Consider the following 17,732-nt stretch of genomic DNA (forward strand, 5'->3'; position numbering starts at 1 on the left):
GGTCTTTTACAGTTGTTTGGACATACAAGAAATGACTGCTCGAGGACTTCCATTGCTGATTCGAAAGAAATTACTGGCTGCAGACAGCTAACGCTCGCCGGTGGATGCTGGGAGAATTTAGAATCTTTCAGTAATTGGGTTATTGGACATCTCCGTAGCCAGCAGTGAAGGAGGTGCTGCCTGCCAAACGTTCTAACCAGAGTTACCGTCACCACGTGCGAAGGTGTAGAGATATGTACACAGAAGCTATTCACCATATCAAAGACGATACACATGCTATGCTGCCATAATCAATAGAACAGTGTGTAAGGAACATTGTTTAGACTGTTCAGCGTGTAGCAGGCATTCGCAGCGGATGTGTTGTTTACCTTGTTCTGTGCTTTCTCCGGAGTGTAGACACAGTTCTGGTGTTGTATTTGTACAATTAACAGGTGCATTACAGCATGCGAGTTGAACAGCGCGAAAACAGGAAGTGCTCACCAAAGTACAAGGGACAGTAAACTGTCAACGATTCACCGTGAAATTGCCGCTGTATATAGATCAGACAAAACGTCACGTCTATTTCTGGTGAAATGGTGCCAACAATTTGACCAACGTTGTGTAGACGCGGGTGGTAATGAGTGGAAGCAAGGCCACCAAAAACGACCAACGTGTTCCGACAATATGTGATCTGATTCGCAGCAGTCTAAGATTTTCCAACTATTAGGGCGTTCACGTAACGGTTCTCGAATAGTTCCGTAATCAAGGAGAGGATTCTTACTGTCCTGGAAATGAGCGTTTGAGGGAACGTTCCGATCGTTGTTTACAGAGACTGAGTTGCTATGACGAAAAATATTGCCACGTGTATGTATCACTTTGAAGTGCGGTGAAACATTCAGTAAAATTCACTTACCTGCCTTGGTAAAGCGTAATTTACCTTGTGAAATCTCCTCGACGGTTTAATGTTGTATTTTCAAAAATGGTTCAAATGGCTCTGACCACTATGGGACTTAACATCTATGGTCATCAGTCCCCTAGAACTTAGAACTACTGAAACCTAACCAACCTAAAGACATCACACACATCCACGCCCGACGCAGGATTCGAACCTGCAACCGTAGCGGTCGCGCGGTTCCAGACTGAAGCGCCTAGAACCGCTCGGCCACCAGTGGCCGGCGTGTTGTATTTTGTGTCTGTCATTATCCTCATCACAGTATAACCCGTGATATGATCCTATACAAGTTCTCAATTTTACACTGCCCCTCAAAACTTAAGGACGAGAAATATAAATTGACAGAACATATAAACGACTCGGTGGAAATGACGAAAGTGCGGGAGCATGTTAGCAGAGATAGCACGAACGGGCACAGCAAGCTCGACAGCACATGACGTGAGGTCGCATGACTATAACGAGAAATGGGGCTGGACTCACAGCACGAGCCAACGGAAGGGACGTTAAATGACAGGGAGACATCTGGATGATCTCATGAGCGGAGGAACCATCGGGAAACTGGAAGAAGGGCGAAGCGTGACGGGTGTACCCCAGAAGTTCGATATTAATCACAGCACGGTTTCACATACGTGGGAAATGCTACTCCAAGAAAAGGAGATGACCGACCGCAGTCAACTAGAGCAACACCTACAAGCAAGAAGGTTCAAATGCTTCAAATGGCTCTGAGCACTACGGGACTTAACAACTGAAGTCATCAGTCCCCTAGAAATTAGAACTACTTAATCCTAACTAAGCTAAGGACATCACACACATCCATGCCCGAGGCAGGATTCGAACCTGCGACGTAGCGGTCGCGCGGTTCCAGACTGTAGCGCCTAGAACCACTCGCCACCAAGCAAGAAGGGACTCACTTCAAACAGCGAGTGCAAGTGGAACGACATTTAACAGGACTGCATAGCATACAACCTCATGCTCCACAGTGAAGCCAGCATGTGGGTGGTCTCCTTGCCCGACGATCAGTAAGTAGGTTTTCGTTGACACCCAAACACCGGCGGAAACATTTCCGAGAGGTGGGAACACGGATGCACCCAGGAGTATTGTCGAACATGATTGTTTTGGTGGTCCATGCGTTGGGATGTGGGGAGACAGACCAAATCTTTGAACACGGTGGACCCACCGATAGCATCGAAAAGCGCTGTTGGAAGAGCTCTTGGAAGGAGAGAATATTCTGAGAATTGCCTGCCTCATTCCCTAGACTTAAAACCCATCGAGCATGTGTGGGATGCTTTGAGAAGACCTATTGCAGCCCGGCCCGTCCGTATGCACCAACAACCATCCAGAAGTTTTCAATCGCACCAGTCGAGGATTGGAATGTCATACCACAAGAACTACTTCCCAACCTTGTGGCCAGCATAAGAGCACATCGTGGAGCGTGCACCATATTAAGAATCACCATATTAAGAATCATCTCCATCCCTTCGTAATATCCAGGAGACTATCGTAAATTTCGGTGACTTCAGTGTGATCAGTTATCGTTGCCATTGAATAAAAGCGTTATTTCTGTTCGTCTCAACGTGCATTTTTTTCAGTTACCTTTGCACTAGACAGTAGCAGTTCTTTCTATGTATGGTCCAAGTTTTATCGAGCTATGTTACTTGACAGTGACTCATCATACGAATGTTACTTTCTTCCGTGAGTTTTGCCCTTCAGTGCATCCTGTTGCTCTAAGTAACTTTTTCCTGCCGTTGTGGCCGCGTGGTTCTAGGCTCTTCAGTCTGGAACCGCGCGACCGCTACAGTCGCAGGTTCGAATCCTGCCTCGGACATGGATGTGTGTGATGTCCTTAGGTTAGTTAGGATTAAGTACTTCTAATTTCTAGGGGACTTATGACCTCTGTTGTTAAGTCCTGTAGTGCTCAGAGCCATTTGAACCATTGTAAGTAACTTTCAGCTGAAGATAAGCCACATTAAGTGCTACACCATTGTGGACTTAATCCCTCAAATCTATCGTGCATTCGCAAATATATGCCTCACGAAAAGAGGAGCAGCAGCGGTCATCAAAGATGGAGCAGTTCCAGCGAGCAGAATGTGACAGAAATCCGTGTAATATTTTGTGAAACAGGCTGTGTCAGACGACAGATGTTTCACGAATGTAAAGTTTTCGTATTTCATTTTTGCATTAATGTTAGTGATAAAGTAAAATAATTCTGCACCCACTTCGTATTATACTATTACGATTTAGAATAAAGACAGCAAGAAGTCCCGTAGAACGGACAGTACAAGAAATATTCATTGGATTAGACTATGGAACAAATATTCAATTAGTAAGTAAATTGCCAGTCCGTACTTTGTTCAGCTTGGATGGATGTGCCTGGGTAGGCGATGTAGTTTTCATTCCCTCTGATTTCTTCATCGGTTTGTCACAGGTGTCCTGAATAGCTCTCCAGTTGTACCAGGTGCCATAACTGCAGTACTAGATCAGATATGTCCAACATCTTAGGTGAAACTTTTCATAAAACTATTTCTTATTTGCGTTTAATCCAAAACAACTATGTATTCTAGAAATGCTTAATGTATCGTCATTTATCATAGACATAGTTCCTCTTTAAATATAACTCGCCAGTGTTCCTTCTGTCCAACAGCGAGCTAGAGTTAATCCCATTATCAGCGCTACCCATGTTTATCTTATCATTATCTATTTCTGCATTCTCCCTTCCCTTTCCTTTTCTAGGCAACGGCCTTGCCGCAGTGGATACACTGGTTCCCGTTAGATCACCGAAGTTAAGCGTTGTCGGGCGTGGTCGGCACTTCGATGGGTGACCATCCAGGCCGCCATGCGCTGTTGCCATTTTTTCGGGCTGCACTCAGCCTAGTGATGCCAATTGTGGAGCTCCTCGACCTATTAGTAGCGGCTTCGGTCAATAATACCATCATAACGACAGAGAGAGTGGTGTGCTGGCACCACGCCCCTCCTATCCGCATTCTCCACTGAGGATGACACGGCGGTCGGATGGTCAACTCGTGGCCTGAAGACGGAATGCGTTTTTTCCCTTCCCGTTTCAACAGGTTAAATTTATTCAGCTGTTTCTTGGGCTTCCTCTAGCAGTTGCTTCTCGGGCTTCATCTAGCAGTCACCTTCTTCTCCACTTCTTATTCCTTCTTTAATGTTGGCGTAAGGAATTTACTGAAGACAATATTAATAAGAGTGAAAAAATATGGTTCAAACGGCTCTGAGCACTATGGGACTTAACATCTGCCGTCATCAGTCCCCTAGAACGTAGAACTACTTAAACGTAACTAACCTACGGACATCCCACAAATCCATGCCCGAGGAAGGATTCGAGCCTGCGACCGTAGCGACCGAGCGGTTCCAGATTGAAGCGTCTAGAACTGCTCGGCCACACCGGCCGGCAATAAGGGTGAAATCCCTTTAATAATATGCGTGTATCTAATCGTCATAATATGTCATTCTTTTTATTATTACAACTATTTACTACACACGTAATGTAAATATTGTAAAGCTGACCGAAGAAGCGTGTATGGTTCGATGTAAGTGACGGCTTGAAGGCATTAAATAGATACAAAAATAAAACAGATAAAGTGGAAACCATTACGTTAAATTACTATGCTTGTTTTTCTGATTTGAGACGCTAAGAATAAATGAAGCGTTCAGTTTATTCAGAGTGGGTGATATCTGCCAGCCTTTGTGGAAAGTCGTCGTCCATCTTCGAGATTAATTAGCCGATGGAAAGTTGCCTCAATCTTGGGCGCCGGGAGCAAAGTGTTTACCTTCGATCTTCCGAACAAGCCACTTTGGTGACGAAAACTTAATTAAAAGTTGCTCCCCTCCTTCTGCTGTTCGCCTCCAGACTGGCGTTCTGCGGCCCCGCCAGGGCGGGCATCTGTCACAAGCGCCGGCTAATTAGCGGTTCTCTGTGTGCCGCGAATCCCCAGCCGATCGGCGCCAATCGATTGACAAGCAGCGACATGCTCCGTGGTGTGGATGTCTACGGCCGGGTCACCTAACACCCCGAGCTCAGTTGCGCTTTGTGGCGCACCGTTAGCTTGGCCATCTGCGATCACTGTCAGTGTACTGAGTGAGCGCTAGTCAGTTAAATGAACCTCGCCAGCCACTGGTACATACACAGTTCACGTAGTCGCTGTTTCTGTGACGAATTCTAGAGGCGATGAAACGCAGTTATAATTATTTTTGTTTACACTACTGGCCATTAAAACTGCTACACCAAGAAGAAATGCAGATGATAAACGGGTATTCATTGGACAAATATATTATACTACAACTGTCATGTGATTACATTTTCACGCAATTTGGGTGCATAGATCCTGAGAAATCAGTGCTCAGAACAACCGCCTCTGGTCGTAATAACGGCCTTGATACGCCTGGGCATTGAGCTAACACAGCTTGGATGGCATGTACAGGTACAGCTGCCCATGCACCATACTACAGTGCATCAAGAGTAGTGGCTGGCGTATTGTGACGAGAAAGTTTCTCGGCCACCATTGACCAGGCGTTTTCAGTTGGTGACAGATCTGGAGAATGTGCTGGCCACGGCAACAATCGAACATTTTCTGTATCCAGAAAGGCCCGTACAGGACCCGCAACATGCGGTAGTTCATTATCCTGCTGAAACGTAGGGTTTCGCAGGGATCGAATGAAGGGTAAAGCCACGGGTCGTAACACATCTGAAATGTAACGTCCACTGTTCAAAGTCAGTGCGAACAAGAGGTGACCGAGACGTGTGACCAATGGCACCCCATACCATCATGCCGGATGATACGCCAATATGACGATGACGAATACATGCTTCCAATGTGCGTTCACCGCGATGTCGCCAAACACGGATGCTACCATCAGGATGCTGTAAATAGAACCTGAATTCATCCGAAAAAATGAAGTTTTGCCATTCGTGCACCCAGGTTCGTCGTTGAGTGCACGATCGCAGGCGCACCTGTCTATGATGCAGCGCCAAGGGTAACCGTAGCCATGGTCTCCGATATGATAGTTCATGCTGCTGCAAACGTCGTCGAACTGTTCGTGCAGATGGCTGTTGTCTTGCAAACGTCCCCATCTGTTGACTCATGGATCGAGAAGTGGCAGGACGATCCGTTACAGCCATGCGCGTAAGATGCCTGTCATCTCGACAGCTAGTGATACGAGGCCGTTGGGATCCAGCACGGCGTTCCGTATTACCTTCCTGAACCCACCGATTCCATATTCTGCTAACAGTCATTGGATCCCGACCAACGCGAGCAGCAATGTCGCGATACGATAAACAGCAACCGCAATAGGCTACAATCCGACCTTTATCTTAGTCGGAATCGTGATGGTACGCATTTCTCCTCCTTACACGCGGCATCACAACAACGTTTCACCAGGCATCGCCGGCCAACTGCTGCTTGTGTATGAGAAATCGGTTGGAAACTTTCCTCATGTCAGCACGTTACATATGTCGCCACCGGCGCCAACCTTGGGTGAATGCTCTGAAAAGCTAATCATTTGCGTATCACAGCATCTTCTTCGTGTCGGTTAAATTTCGCGTCTGTAGCACGTCATCTTCGTGATGTAGCATTCGTCGCTCATAATCTTTACCCACCACAACTACCTTAACTACCAAACTGACAAATTCTTGATGCCTCAGGATGGAACCTATTAACCGACCACTTCTTTTAGTCATGTTGTGCCTTAAATTTCTTTTCCCTCCATTTGGATTCTTAACAAATCGATCTATCCATCTAATCTTCAGCATTCTTTTGTAGCACCACCTTTCAAAACGTCGATTTTCTTCTTGTCCTTAAAATCGTCCGTGTTTGGCTTTCGTCCAAGGCTACTCTCCAGACTGAGTGCCTTCATAAAAGTCTTTCTAATGCTTGAATTTATATTCTATACTAAAAAGTACGTGTGTTTCACCTGACAGCACACGGACAGTAATGACATTTACATCACCCTAACAAATGTTTACGTTGACTCGAAATAATGAAAAGTGTGAAGTCATCCACATGAGTACCCAAACAAATCCGTTAAATTTCGGTTACACAGTAAATCACCCAAGTCTGAAGACTGTAAATTGAATTAAATTCCTAGGGACTACAGTTACAAATAATTTTAAGTCCAAATAATCACCTAGATAATGTTGTGGGTAAAACTAAACATAGACTACGACTTATTAGCAGAGAATTTAGAAAATGTAACAGATCTGCTAAAGAGCCTGCCTACACTACACTTGTAGTTATTCGTCTAGAGTATTGCAGTCCAGTGTGGAATCCGCATCAGGTAGAGTCGATAGGGGCATCGAAAAAATTCAAAGAAGGGCAGCTCGTTTAGTACTATTGCTAAATAGGGGAGTGAGTGCCACCGATATGATTCATATACTGGGGCGGCAATCAAGAAAGAAAAGTCGTTCTTCGTTGTGGTATGACCTTCTCATGGACATTTAATCACCAATTCCATTCTCAGGGTAAGAAAACTTTTGGCTGGCGCTCACCTACATAGGGAGGCATGACGACAGTAATGAAGTAAGCGTGAAGCGTTCAGTGAATTCGAAAGTAAAATTCTATGTACCGACTTGACAGAAAATCCTAGGAAGTTCTGGTCTTACGTTAAATCAGTAAGTGGCTCGAAACAGCATATCCAGACACTACGGGATGATGATGGCAATGAAACAGAGGATGACACGCGTAAAGCTGAAATACTAAACACCTTTTTCCAAAGCTGTTTCACAGAGGAAGACCGCACTGCAGTTCCTTCTCTAAATCCTCGCACAAACGAAAAAATGGCTGACATCGAAATAAGTGTCCAAGGAGTAGAAAAGCAACTGGAATCACTCAATAGAGGAAAGTCCACTGGACCTGACGGGATACCAATTCGATTCTACACAGAGTACGCGAAAGAACTTGCCCCCCTTCTAACAGCCGTGTACCGCAAGTATCTAGATGAACGGAGGGTTCCAAATGATTGGAAAAGAGCACAGGTAGTCCCAGTCTTCAAGAAGGGTCGTCGAGCAGATGTGCAAAACTATAGACCTATATCTCTGACGTCGATCTGTTGTAGAATTTTAGAACATGTTTTTTGCTCGAGTATCATATCGTTTTTGGAAACCCAAAATCTACTATGTAGGAATCAACATGGATTCCGGAAACAGCGATCGTGTGAGACCCAACTCGCTTTATTTGTTCATGAGACCCAGAAAATATTAGATACAGGCTCTCAGGTAGATGCTATTTTTCTTGACTTCCGGAAGGCGTTCGATTCAGTTCCACACTGTCGCCTGATAAACAAAGTAAGAGCCTACGGAATATCAGACCAGCTGTGTGGCTGGATTGAAGAGTTTTTAGCAAACAGAACACAGCGTGTTGTTATCAATGGAGAGACGTCTACAGACGTTAAAGTAACCTCTGGCGTGCCACAGGGGAGTGTTATGGGACCATTGCTTTTCACAATATATATATATATGACCTAGTAGATAGTCGGAAGTTCCATGCGGCTTTTCGCGGATGATGCTGTAGTATACAGAGAAGTTGCAGCATTAGAATATTGTAGCGAAATGCAGGAAGATCTGCAGCGGATAGGCACTTGGTGCAGGGAGTGGCAACTGACCCTTAACATAGACAAATGTAATGTATTGCGAATACATAGAAAGAAGGATCCTTTATTGTATAATTATATGATAGCGGAACAAACACTGGTAGCAGTTACTTCTGTAAAATATCTGGGAGTATGCGTGCGGAAGGATTTGAAGTGGAATGATCATATAAAATTAATTGTTGGTAAGGCGGGTACCAGGTTGAGATTCATTGGGAGAGTGCTTAGAAAATGTAGTCCATCAACAAAGGAGGTGGCTTACAAAAGACTCGTTCGACCTATACTTGAGTATTGCTCATCAGTGTGGGATCCGTACCAGATCGGTCTGACGGAGGAGATAGAGAAGATCCAAAGAAGAGCGGCGCGTTTCGTCACAGGGTTATTTGGTAACCGTGATAGCGTTACGGAGATGTTTAATAAACTCAAGTGGCAGACTCTGCAAGAGAGGCGCTCTGCATCGCGGTGTAGCTTGCTCGCCAGGTTTCGAGAGGGTGCGTTTCTGGATGAGATATCGAATATACCCCTACTTATACCTCCCGAGGAGATCACGAATGTAAAATTAGAGAGATTAGAGCGCGCACGGAGGCTTTCAGACAGTCGTTCTTCCCGCGAACCATACGCGACTGGAACAGCAAAGGGAGGTAATGACAGTGGCACGTAAAGTGCCCTCCGCCATACACCGTTGGGTGGCTTGCGGAGTATAAATGTAAATGTAGATGTAGACAAAGCAGAGCTCGTACAGAAAGATTTAAGTATTGGTTTTCGCCGAGCGCTGTTCGAGAGAGCAAAGTTTATAAATAGTTTGAAAGTGGTTTAATGAAACCTCTACGAAGCACTTTGTCGTGTATTGCTGAGAAATCATGTAGACGTAGATGGAAGCAAAACGTACACTCTAAGTAAGAAAAATGACCTCTCGCTCTTACCTAAGCAGTTTTTGGTCTTGGTAATGACTGATAGATTTGTTGGATGTCTTCCTGAGATTTGCTGTGGTAAATTCTGTCCAATTAGCACAATAAATAGTCAAAATCTTAAGCTGGTTGGAGGGCCATGCCCATAAGGCACCAAAAGTTCTCGAGTAGGGAGAAATCCGGCGACCTTGCTGTCCAAGTTATGATTTGGCAAGCACGAAGACGTGCAGTAGATAGCCCCACCGACAGTGAGCTAGCATTATCTCTCTGAATGTACGCACAGGATGTCTTGCCATAAATTAAAACAAAACCGGTGGTATAATATTGTATACGCATCGCTGTGCTATGATCCTGCCGCAGATAACAGCCAAATGGGGTCCTGCTATGAAATGTGGGGCACCCCACACTATCACTCCTAGTTGTCGGGGTATCCCACTGCAGTCTGCAGCGTCTACAGACACAATACACAATTTGAAGTGTATATATCATTTTTGTTGTTGATTTTAATATTATCATCACGTCCCACGTTCAGGATCATCATGGAAATAATAATGTTCATGGTCCTCTTGTTGGCATCCAAATCAAAATACCGAGCCTAGTGTCAATTGCGTATTCTACTCTCCAATGATTAGTAGATAAGTATTCTTACTTTACAAGTGGCGAGGGCCTTATAGACCATACGCATCCAGCATTAAACTCTTTCATTTCTTTCTGTTGAGTTCACTGTTTGTCCATTCAGTGCTGATCTACATCCTAGCTGTTGCCTCCTGGACGTTATTTCGACATCTAATTCTGGGCCTTCCTCTTCTATTGTCTTTCCGAATGCTATTTTAGGTAGTCTATTTGCCATCACTCTTGCTACGTGGCCTTCCCCGTTCAATCTTCTCTTCTTTTAACACTTCGACTGTGCAATGATCTTTGCACAGTTCTCTAATTCTTCATTTTTTCTTATCCTCCATTCCATGTTATTTTCATCATATTTCGATTTAAAATTTTTCTTAGTATTTTTCTTTCGAATATTAACAGCTTTTTTTCATTTTTCTTTCAAAATATTAATGCTTCACTTCCATATAACGTTACCGGTATATTAGTCGACTGATACAAAGACATTTTGAAGTTAGTACTAAGTAATATTTTCGTCTGATTACAGCCAGTGAACGACCATCTTCTATGCAGAAGATAAAGTTAACGTATTTCAGCTATTATTTTACATAGTCCCTCTTGGACTATACATGCCAAGAGCTGAAACAGCACTGAGACCGCCATTGCTAGTGATCTCACAGTTGCCGTCAGCTGGAGTACAATTTTTTCTTTAATAATTTGATAAAACTAAAAAAAAGTTTTGTTCGCTGTTGCTAGATGGACATCTTTTCCTATCTCAGTCCTATTGTTGTTACTAAAAAGAATCCTTAAGTAACTGAAGCGGTCAACTGTCTTCAATATATTCAGCTAATAATCTTACATGACCTTTTTAAAAGTATTTGTTTCAACAGACTCAGCAACAAATCCTCACACTTTTGTCATTAGTGAGAATTTGCGATTGGGACTGATACAATAAGTGTTTTTAAAAGTTATACAGCTGCCGAAACTCTCATGACAGTATGTCAACCATCATTATATACCCTTCTTCGAAAATCCATGCATTTAACGAAGACTATCGAGAAAATCCCTATTAAGGGTGGTAAACGGAAATACTTATGTATCAGATTGCGCATTGACTTGTAGTCTCTGCGCGTAGGGAAGGTAGTAACCACCCCTCCCCTCCCCCCCTCCCCCCCCCAAAAAAAGAGGGAAAGTGATATGTTACATATTAGAATAGTACTAACATTCCGATTCATGACATATACAGGTTCTCGCTACTTTCGTACAATTATAATTTATCAGCCTTATTTAATTAAAAATCGAAATCGAGTCCCCATAATGCTTCATTTGTTTACACAATTTTTAGATCCCTATGACCACATGGTCTCATGTATCCATTCAATGTACGAATTTATATAGAATGAAAATAAAATTTTACAGTTGAAACATTCAGTCTGTACATCATCACACACGTATCTAAGTACATTAAAGATGAACCAGACCAAAATAATTTGTTAGAAATGCACGCATTTATGTAACTTAATCCATAAAAATTTCTTAGCAAAACTGTAGTAGATTTGACTACGCTTTACCCTTTCAGATAAGTTTTGTAACAACTAAAACGGCTTCTGATACCAAATGTAACAGTTGTGTTACTAAATGTGACACTTCTGTCACTCAGTGTAACTGGGTTTTCTCTTTTGATGCTGTCAATTGTCAGGATGAGCATTCTAAAGCATTCTATCAGGGTGAAAATATTAAATAAATTAACTTTTCTCTCTTAACAACATGTGGGCAGGGTGGGTTCTTCCTTGGCTCGGGTATGAGGTCGAATGAAACATCATTTTTACATAAGATAACTTTTATTGAAGATTCTTACAACTGTATCTTACGGGATGTTCTGCTTCGGAGAGTGGCCGCTGTGTCGTTTGTGAAGTCTTCTGCTGCGGCAGCGGCGGCGGCGGCGGCGTCTGATTACGCGTAGCGGTGTGTATCTCGTCTCGCCGTCTCGCCCAGTTGAATGGAGACGCGCAGCGCGAGGTGGCCCGTTTAATTGTTGCGAGCGAAGTCGTGCATCGGATGGTGATACCTTGGATGTGGCGTCCCAGTGTTTCTCTTCTCTAAGTGGCCGCGTGTGTTGTGCGTCGACCAGCGGAGCGGCGCGGCGGGGCAAGGCCAGTGTCCCAAACTCGAACCACGGACTCCCGCTTGCCAGTCTTCGGCTGTCAGGTCTTCATCCCAGCTCACAGGTGACTGCTGAGGTGAGGCCGTCTCCTTCCCGTCATCACGAGTCACCCGGGTACGTAAAAATCAGACTTCAAATACCTTTTAACTTCTGTCTTCTGGCGCCGCGGCTGCTGCTTGCTATTCCATTACAGCGGCGGACTTGGTGCGTCTGTGCATGATGCAGTCTCTTCTTGCATGACGGTCTTCAGCACCGAAACTGACTGAAAACTACTGCTACTCTTCTTTTCTTCTTTCGTCTCTCGTCTTTGCCTCCATCCCCGTCTCTGTCTTCGTCTTCATCCCCGTCTTCATCTGTCTTCATCTGTCGGACCCACCGCGTCTCGCGTATTTATTCACTTCAGTTCATTGGAGGTGAACGACTTCACGGCCATTGCCTCTTCTGTCACGTTGAAAAGCTTCTCGAAGAATCTTCTTGACCTCGGTCATTGGCTCTTGGAATGTAGGCGGGGGCCTCTGATCGCATGTGACGACTGAGAAACACGTGAGCCGGTCATTGCCTCTTCCATCACGTTGAAAAGCTTCTCGAAGAATCTTCTTAACGTCGGTCATTGGCTCTTGGAATGTAGGCGAGGGCCTTTGCTCACATGCGACAACTGAGAAACACGTGAGCCAGTCGGGCGATGCCCTGACGGCTGAATCGACAGCGCCCGCTTATGTGGAACTTGCTTACTTCATGGTCATTGTCTCTTCTGTTCTGCTGTTCTGCCCACTGAATGCGAGTATGTAACTCTCTAAACTAAACCAAGTTTTCCATTTATATTCTAATTTCTAGTTCACTTTAATTTCACTAAATTATTTACTTAAGTACCACTCAACAGTTTTATGGAAGTGAATGCCATTACCCAAATAGATATATAACAATTATGAAGATCTCTAAGTTAATGAAGGTCATTACATCAAGAGATAGAAATGCACCTGACACAAAGAGCTCGACTGCGATTTTGTAGTGGCTGGTACACTGGACCCGCATTCAGCAGGATGGCGATTCAGAGCTCTGTCCGGGTATACAGATTTATGTTTCCAATGATTTCCCTAAATCGCTCCAGTCAAACGGCAGGATGGTTCCTTTGATATGACCGAATTCGGTCTTCAACCTTGGCACAGTCGGAACTTGTGTTCTGTCTGTAATGACCTCGCCGACCGGAGTGGCCGTGCGGTTGTAGGCGCTACAGTCTGGAACCGCGTGACCGCTACGGTCGCAGGTTCGAATCCTGCCTCAGGCATGGATGTGTGTGATGTCCTTAGGTTAATTAGGTTTAAGTAGTTCTAAGTTCTAGGGGACTGACGATCTCAGAGGTTAAGTCCCATAGTGCTCAGAGCCATTTGAACCATTTTTGTAATGACCTCAGTGTTAGCTAGGCATTAAACCCTGATCTGCCATTTCATTATTCTGGGACTCGGGTTTCTAACCCCATCCAATCAAAAGGGTTGCAGGAAATGCATCTTCTGCCGAAACAAGTATTGTGAGCCCACCACGTTCCCTATTACTCACTTTTAAATGAATACTCTTTTTTGACCTGGTTGCAGACAATGGCCGATCCTATGGTCTCAAGTTCTGAGTGCTTCTCCCGGCTGACAGATCTTATTTCGCCAAAGGATTCCTTGTAGTGTATTGCACAACGCAGTTTTTACTACACCTGGGCTCCTGGCCTATGTACCAACTGTATGGAGATGGGACACAAGGACTTCAGTGTCTTATACTTGCTTGGGGTTACTTTTAGAACTGAACAGGTTTTTGGTAGTCTGGTCCTTTTAAGTTAACTGCCCTGTCGGAGCCAGCTATAGAAAACTCCGTGCCTGCAGAAAATAGTAGGTCCCACTCATCACAATACAAGGAAGTGAGAAGAGTGTAATTAGCATCGCAATCATTAACAGTGGTCAACTTTGTGTGCAGTTTTCATCCAGCGTCAGAGAATCGACTATGCTTACTACTGGCGTGTCCATCTTACTTTACTGAATACGTTGCGTGGCTGTTTGGGGATAAACTAACTCATAACACTTAGAAAAGGAAAGTGTGAAAGGAAAGGAAATTCATACCGATTTTCAGTACGTGCTAAGAGACTCTGCTCTTTCATACTCATCTGTCTCCAAGTGGGCAGACGATTTTAAATTTTGTCAGGACAATTTATATGATGATGGGAATTGTGGTTGCCCAAGATGTGCCACTACCCCAGAAATTTTTGTAAAAGTGTCTAAAATGATCACGGATGATCGCCGAATGAGAGTGCGAGAAATTGATGAAACTGTAGCGATGTCATCTGAATGGGAGTATCGCGTTTTAACAGCGGAATTGGATGTGAGAAAATTATCTGCTAGGTGGGTGCCGTGACTCATAATGTACAATAAGAAATACATCAGAATGGAAGTGTTTGTCCAGTTTTCAGAGCAACCGACAAGGTTTTTTGTGCTCCTTTGTGAAAACACATTTTGCAACCATTGCTAATCCTAAAGACAAGGCCACGATCAAAATACCTACACCAAAGAAAGAAAGTGGATGTGGTCGGTGGGGAAAAACATGACTTCGGCTTTTTGGCACGTAAAATTACTTCTGCTGATAGATTATCTTACCACTGGTCAAAAAATTACGGAACTACACTGTCGGTAAATATAGGTCATCTGGCAAGACGGCACCGATTTTGGTCCAATGACGCCATATACCATCTGGGGGACAGTAGATGAACTGATAACGGTTTCCATGTCGTCCGCGAATAGATAGCGTAGTGACATAGCTACAGAAGCGCCATCTTTGTTTACCCTTTAATAGGGAATGCTCAAACCAGAAGGCTCAGTGAGGTGCAAACGTCTGACGCAAGCAGGCAAATCGTGCTTCCTACTGCAAACAGAGCAAATCCAGAAGGGGGAAAAATTTGGCCTTCCTATGGCGTGCTCGGTAGCCGAGGGGTTCTAGACGCTTCAGTCCTGAACCACGCGGCTGCTACGGTCAAAGGTTCGAATCCTGCCTCGGCATGGATGTGTGTGACGACCTTAGGTTAGTTAGATTTAAGTAGTTATAAGTTTAGGGGACTGATGACCTCAGCTGTTAAGTCCCATAGTGCTTAGAGCCACTTGAACCACTTGATTTGAACCATTTGATGGCGGGATTGGTCTTTTGCAGAACTGTTACACATGGACGTGCTGCGTCAGTTGTCTAAAGATCCTGGTCTCGGTGGTTACACCGAGCGGTTCTAGGCGCTACAATCTGGAACTGCGCCATCGCTATGGTCGCGGGTTCGAATCCTGCCTCGGGCATGGTTGTGTGTGATGTCCTTAGTTTAGTTAGGTTTAAGTAGTTCTATGTTCTGGGGCACTGATGACCTCAGATATTAAGTCCCATAGTGCTCAGAGCCATTTGAACCACAGCCAGTCAGTGATTACATGAACATTCTCACACCTGCAGACGAGATTCTGGGTATCCCTGCAGCACGGACGCCCATCAGCATGGTAGTATTGTAAGCACATTAATGAGAGATCCTATAGCCTGTAGGCCAGACGTGTCAAAACGAATTGTTGCGAACCGGTCATTACTAGTGGGACTGCAGACACGCACAGGACTTTACAGGTATATTCAGGTATATATGGATGCTGTCTGCAAAGTATGTTGTCAGTAAAGAAGTAATACATGCAAACGTCATGGTCAACGAAGAATTTTTACTGCACGAACAGCGAAAAATTAGTAATCGGTAGACGTTTTTTCTTTTCATTATATTGAAGGGCGAGAGGATCTCTGACTATTGAAGCTATTTTGAAAGTTGTTGAAAGTCGCAAATATTGGCAGACTAGGTTCTGGGTAACTCGCACGCATTGAGTTACGCTCCCTCAAGGCATAAACACAAACACTAATAACTGTCTACTTGTGTTAAGGTTTTAATGAGAGATTATAGCTCATAATTAGCAGTTTTTTACAACATTTTAAATTTATAAATTCGATCAGTAAAGGTATGAGGTACTTAAAATCAGATTTTTGTTTTGCTTTTGAAAGCCGTTAGATAGTCAACCAGCAAAGTCGAAACTGGTGACCGTTTTAGCCGTTTAGTACCATAACTACGCCAACTCTGCGACGAGGTACACAGTGGGGCGAAGGAATATTCGCTATTTCTGATAATAATTAACTGTTTTTAAAAATGTCTAAGTGTGTTCTCTCGAGGATACAGCGTATTTCATTGACAGTCCGTCAGTAAAAATTTTCGAGCATTCCTATTGCACTCTTTGCCAGGCAGGCGAGAAAATGACCATTCGTACCATTCTCCTTTCTATGTGATCGAAATCCACTGTTAGGTCGACCAGGCATGGATACCATATGTTTGAGCAGTATTCAAATATGAACCGTACAGGTGCAATCCCTTTTGTGGACGAACTGCAGTTTTCGAGATTCCTGCGCACTGAATCTTATCCTGCCATTAGCTTTACATACAACTCGTCTACTTCGTATCTCGTACACACGGTTGTTGTCTAATATTGGAATGAGAGGCATGACTCGTGGCTCCTTAATTGGATAGTGGAAGGATTCTGCATCTTGAATTATTCTTTGTTAACAGATAGATGTCAGTCTTTGATCAAGAGTGATATTCTGCCAAAATATAACTACATATTACTCCTAATTTACTGGTTACAATTTCCTAATATTTAACTGCCTCACCTGAGAAAAACCGGAAGCTGTAATTATTACTATCCGTCAGTTAACTGACACAGCTGCAATACTAAAGGAAAGTAATAGTAAAGAAATTATCAGATAGGTGCGAAAAAGTGGCCTTGAGATAAATGTGTCCAAAACAAACTGTATGCTGAACAAGTGGGCAACTGCAAAACAAATTAAATTCAACTGTCTAAAAAGGTTAACGAAATTATTTATTTTGGACAATCAGTTCGTATTCAAGTAAAGCTTCCATGCGAATGAAGAGCTAGTTGCGTTTTACAAATACGATATTTTCTCCAACCATGTCGATTATTTATCACCAGATCGTTTTCTTCGAGGCAATTCATAATGTTCTGGTGTAACCACAAGCGCCGGAAAGAATATGAAGAACGCAAGAGAAATGAAGGCAGTGAGCGACGTTGATCAATGGTGCTCTGATTAGGACTGTACCACGACAGGAGTGCCCCCAGCCGAAGAGAATATAAGCGCAGCTCCTGCCAGCTTTGGCCGGACATTAGTGGACATTATTCTCAGAGTATTAGCATGATCTTCCAGAGAGTGCTACTATAGCAGTTATTAGTGATCCACAAAGTGTGTGTTAAGCTTACATCAACATTATATATGGAAAAAGAACTCGGATTTATGTTACATGTCACCTACGCTTGCGACACTATTTGTATTTCAAATTTAAGTGCTGTCACTCTGCTTTATTGAAATAAAACTACTAATGTTATTTGTTTTGAAATGTTGTATAGCATACAAGAACGCAGCATCCCTTAGGCACCCATACGAGATGAGTTGGCAAGACCCCACATATGGCGAAAAGTAATCT

The 17,732-nt window shown here is 43.8% G+C and overlaps 1 pseudogene; it reads left to right on the forward strand.

Moving 5' to 3' along the window:
- Positions 1–3,660: 3,660 nt before the first annotated feature.
- Positions 3,661–3,778, forward strand: LOC124608086 (annotated as a pseudogene).
- Positions 3,779–17,732: the final 13,954 nt, after the last annotated feature.

This window comes from Schistocerca americana, chromosome 3 (assembly GCF_021461395.2).
Source record: "Schistocerca americana isolate TAMUIC-IGC-003095 chromosome 3, iqSchAmer2.1, whole genome shotgun sequence".
Lineage (NCBI taxonomy): Eukaryota > Metazoa > Arthropoda > Insecta > Orthoptera > Acrididae > Schistocerca > Schistocerca americana.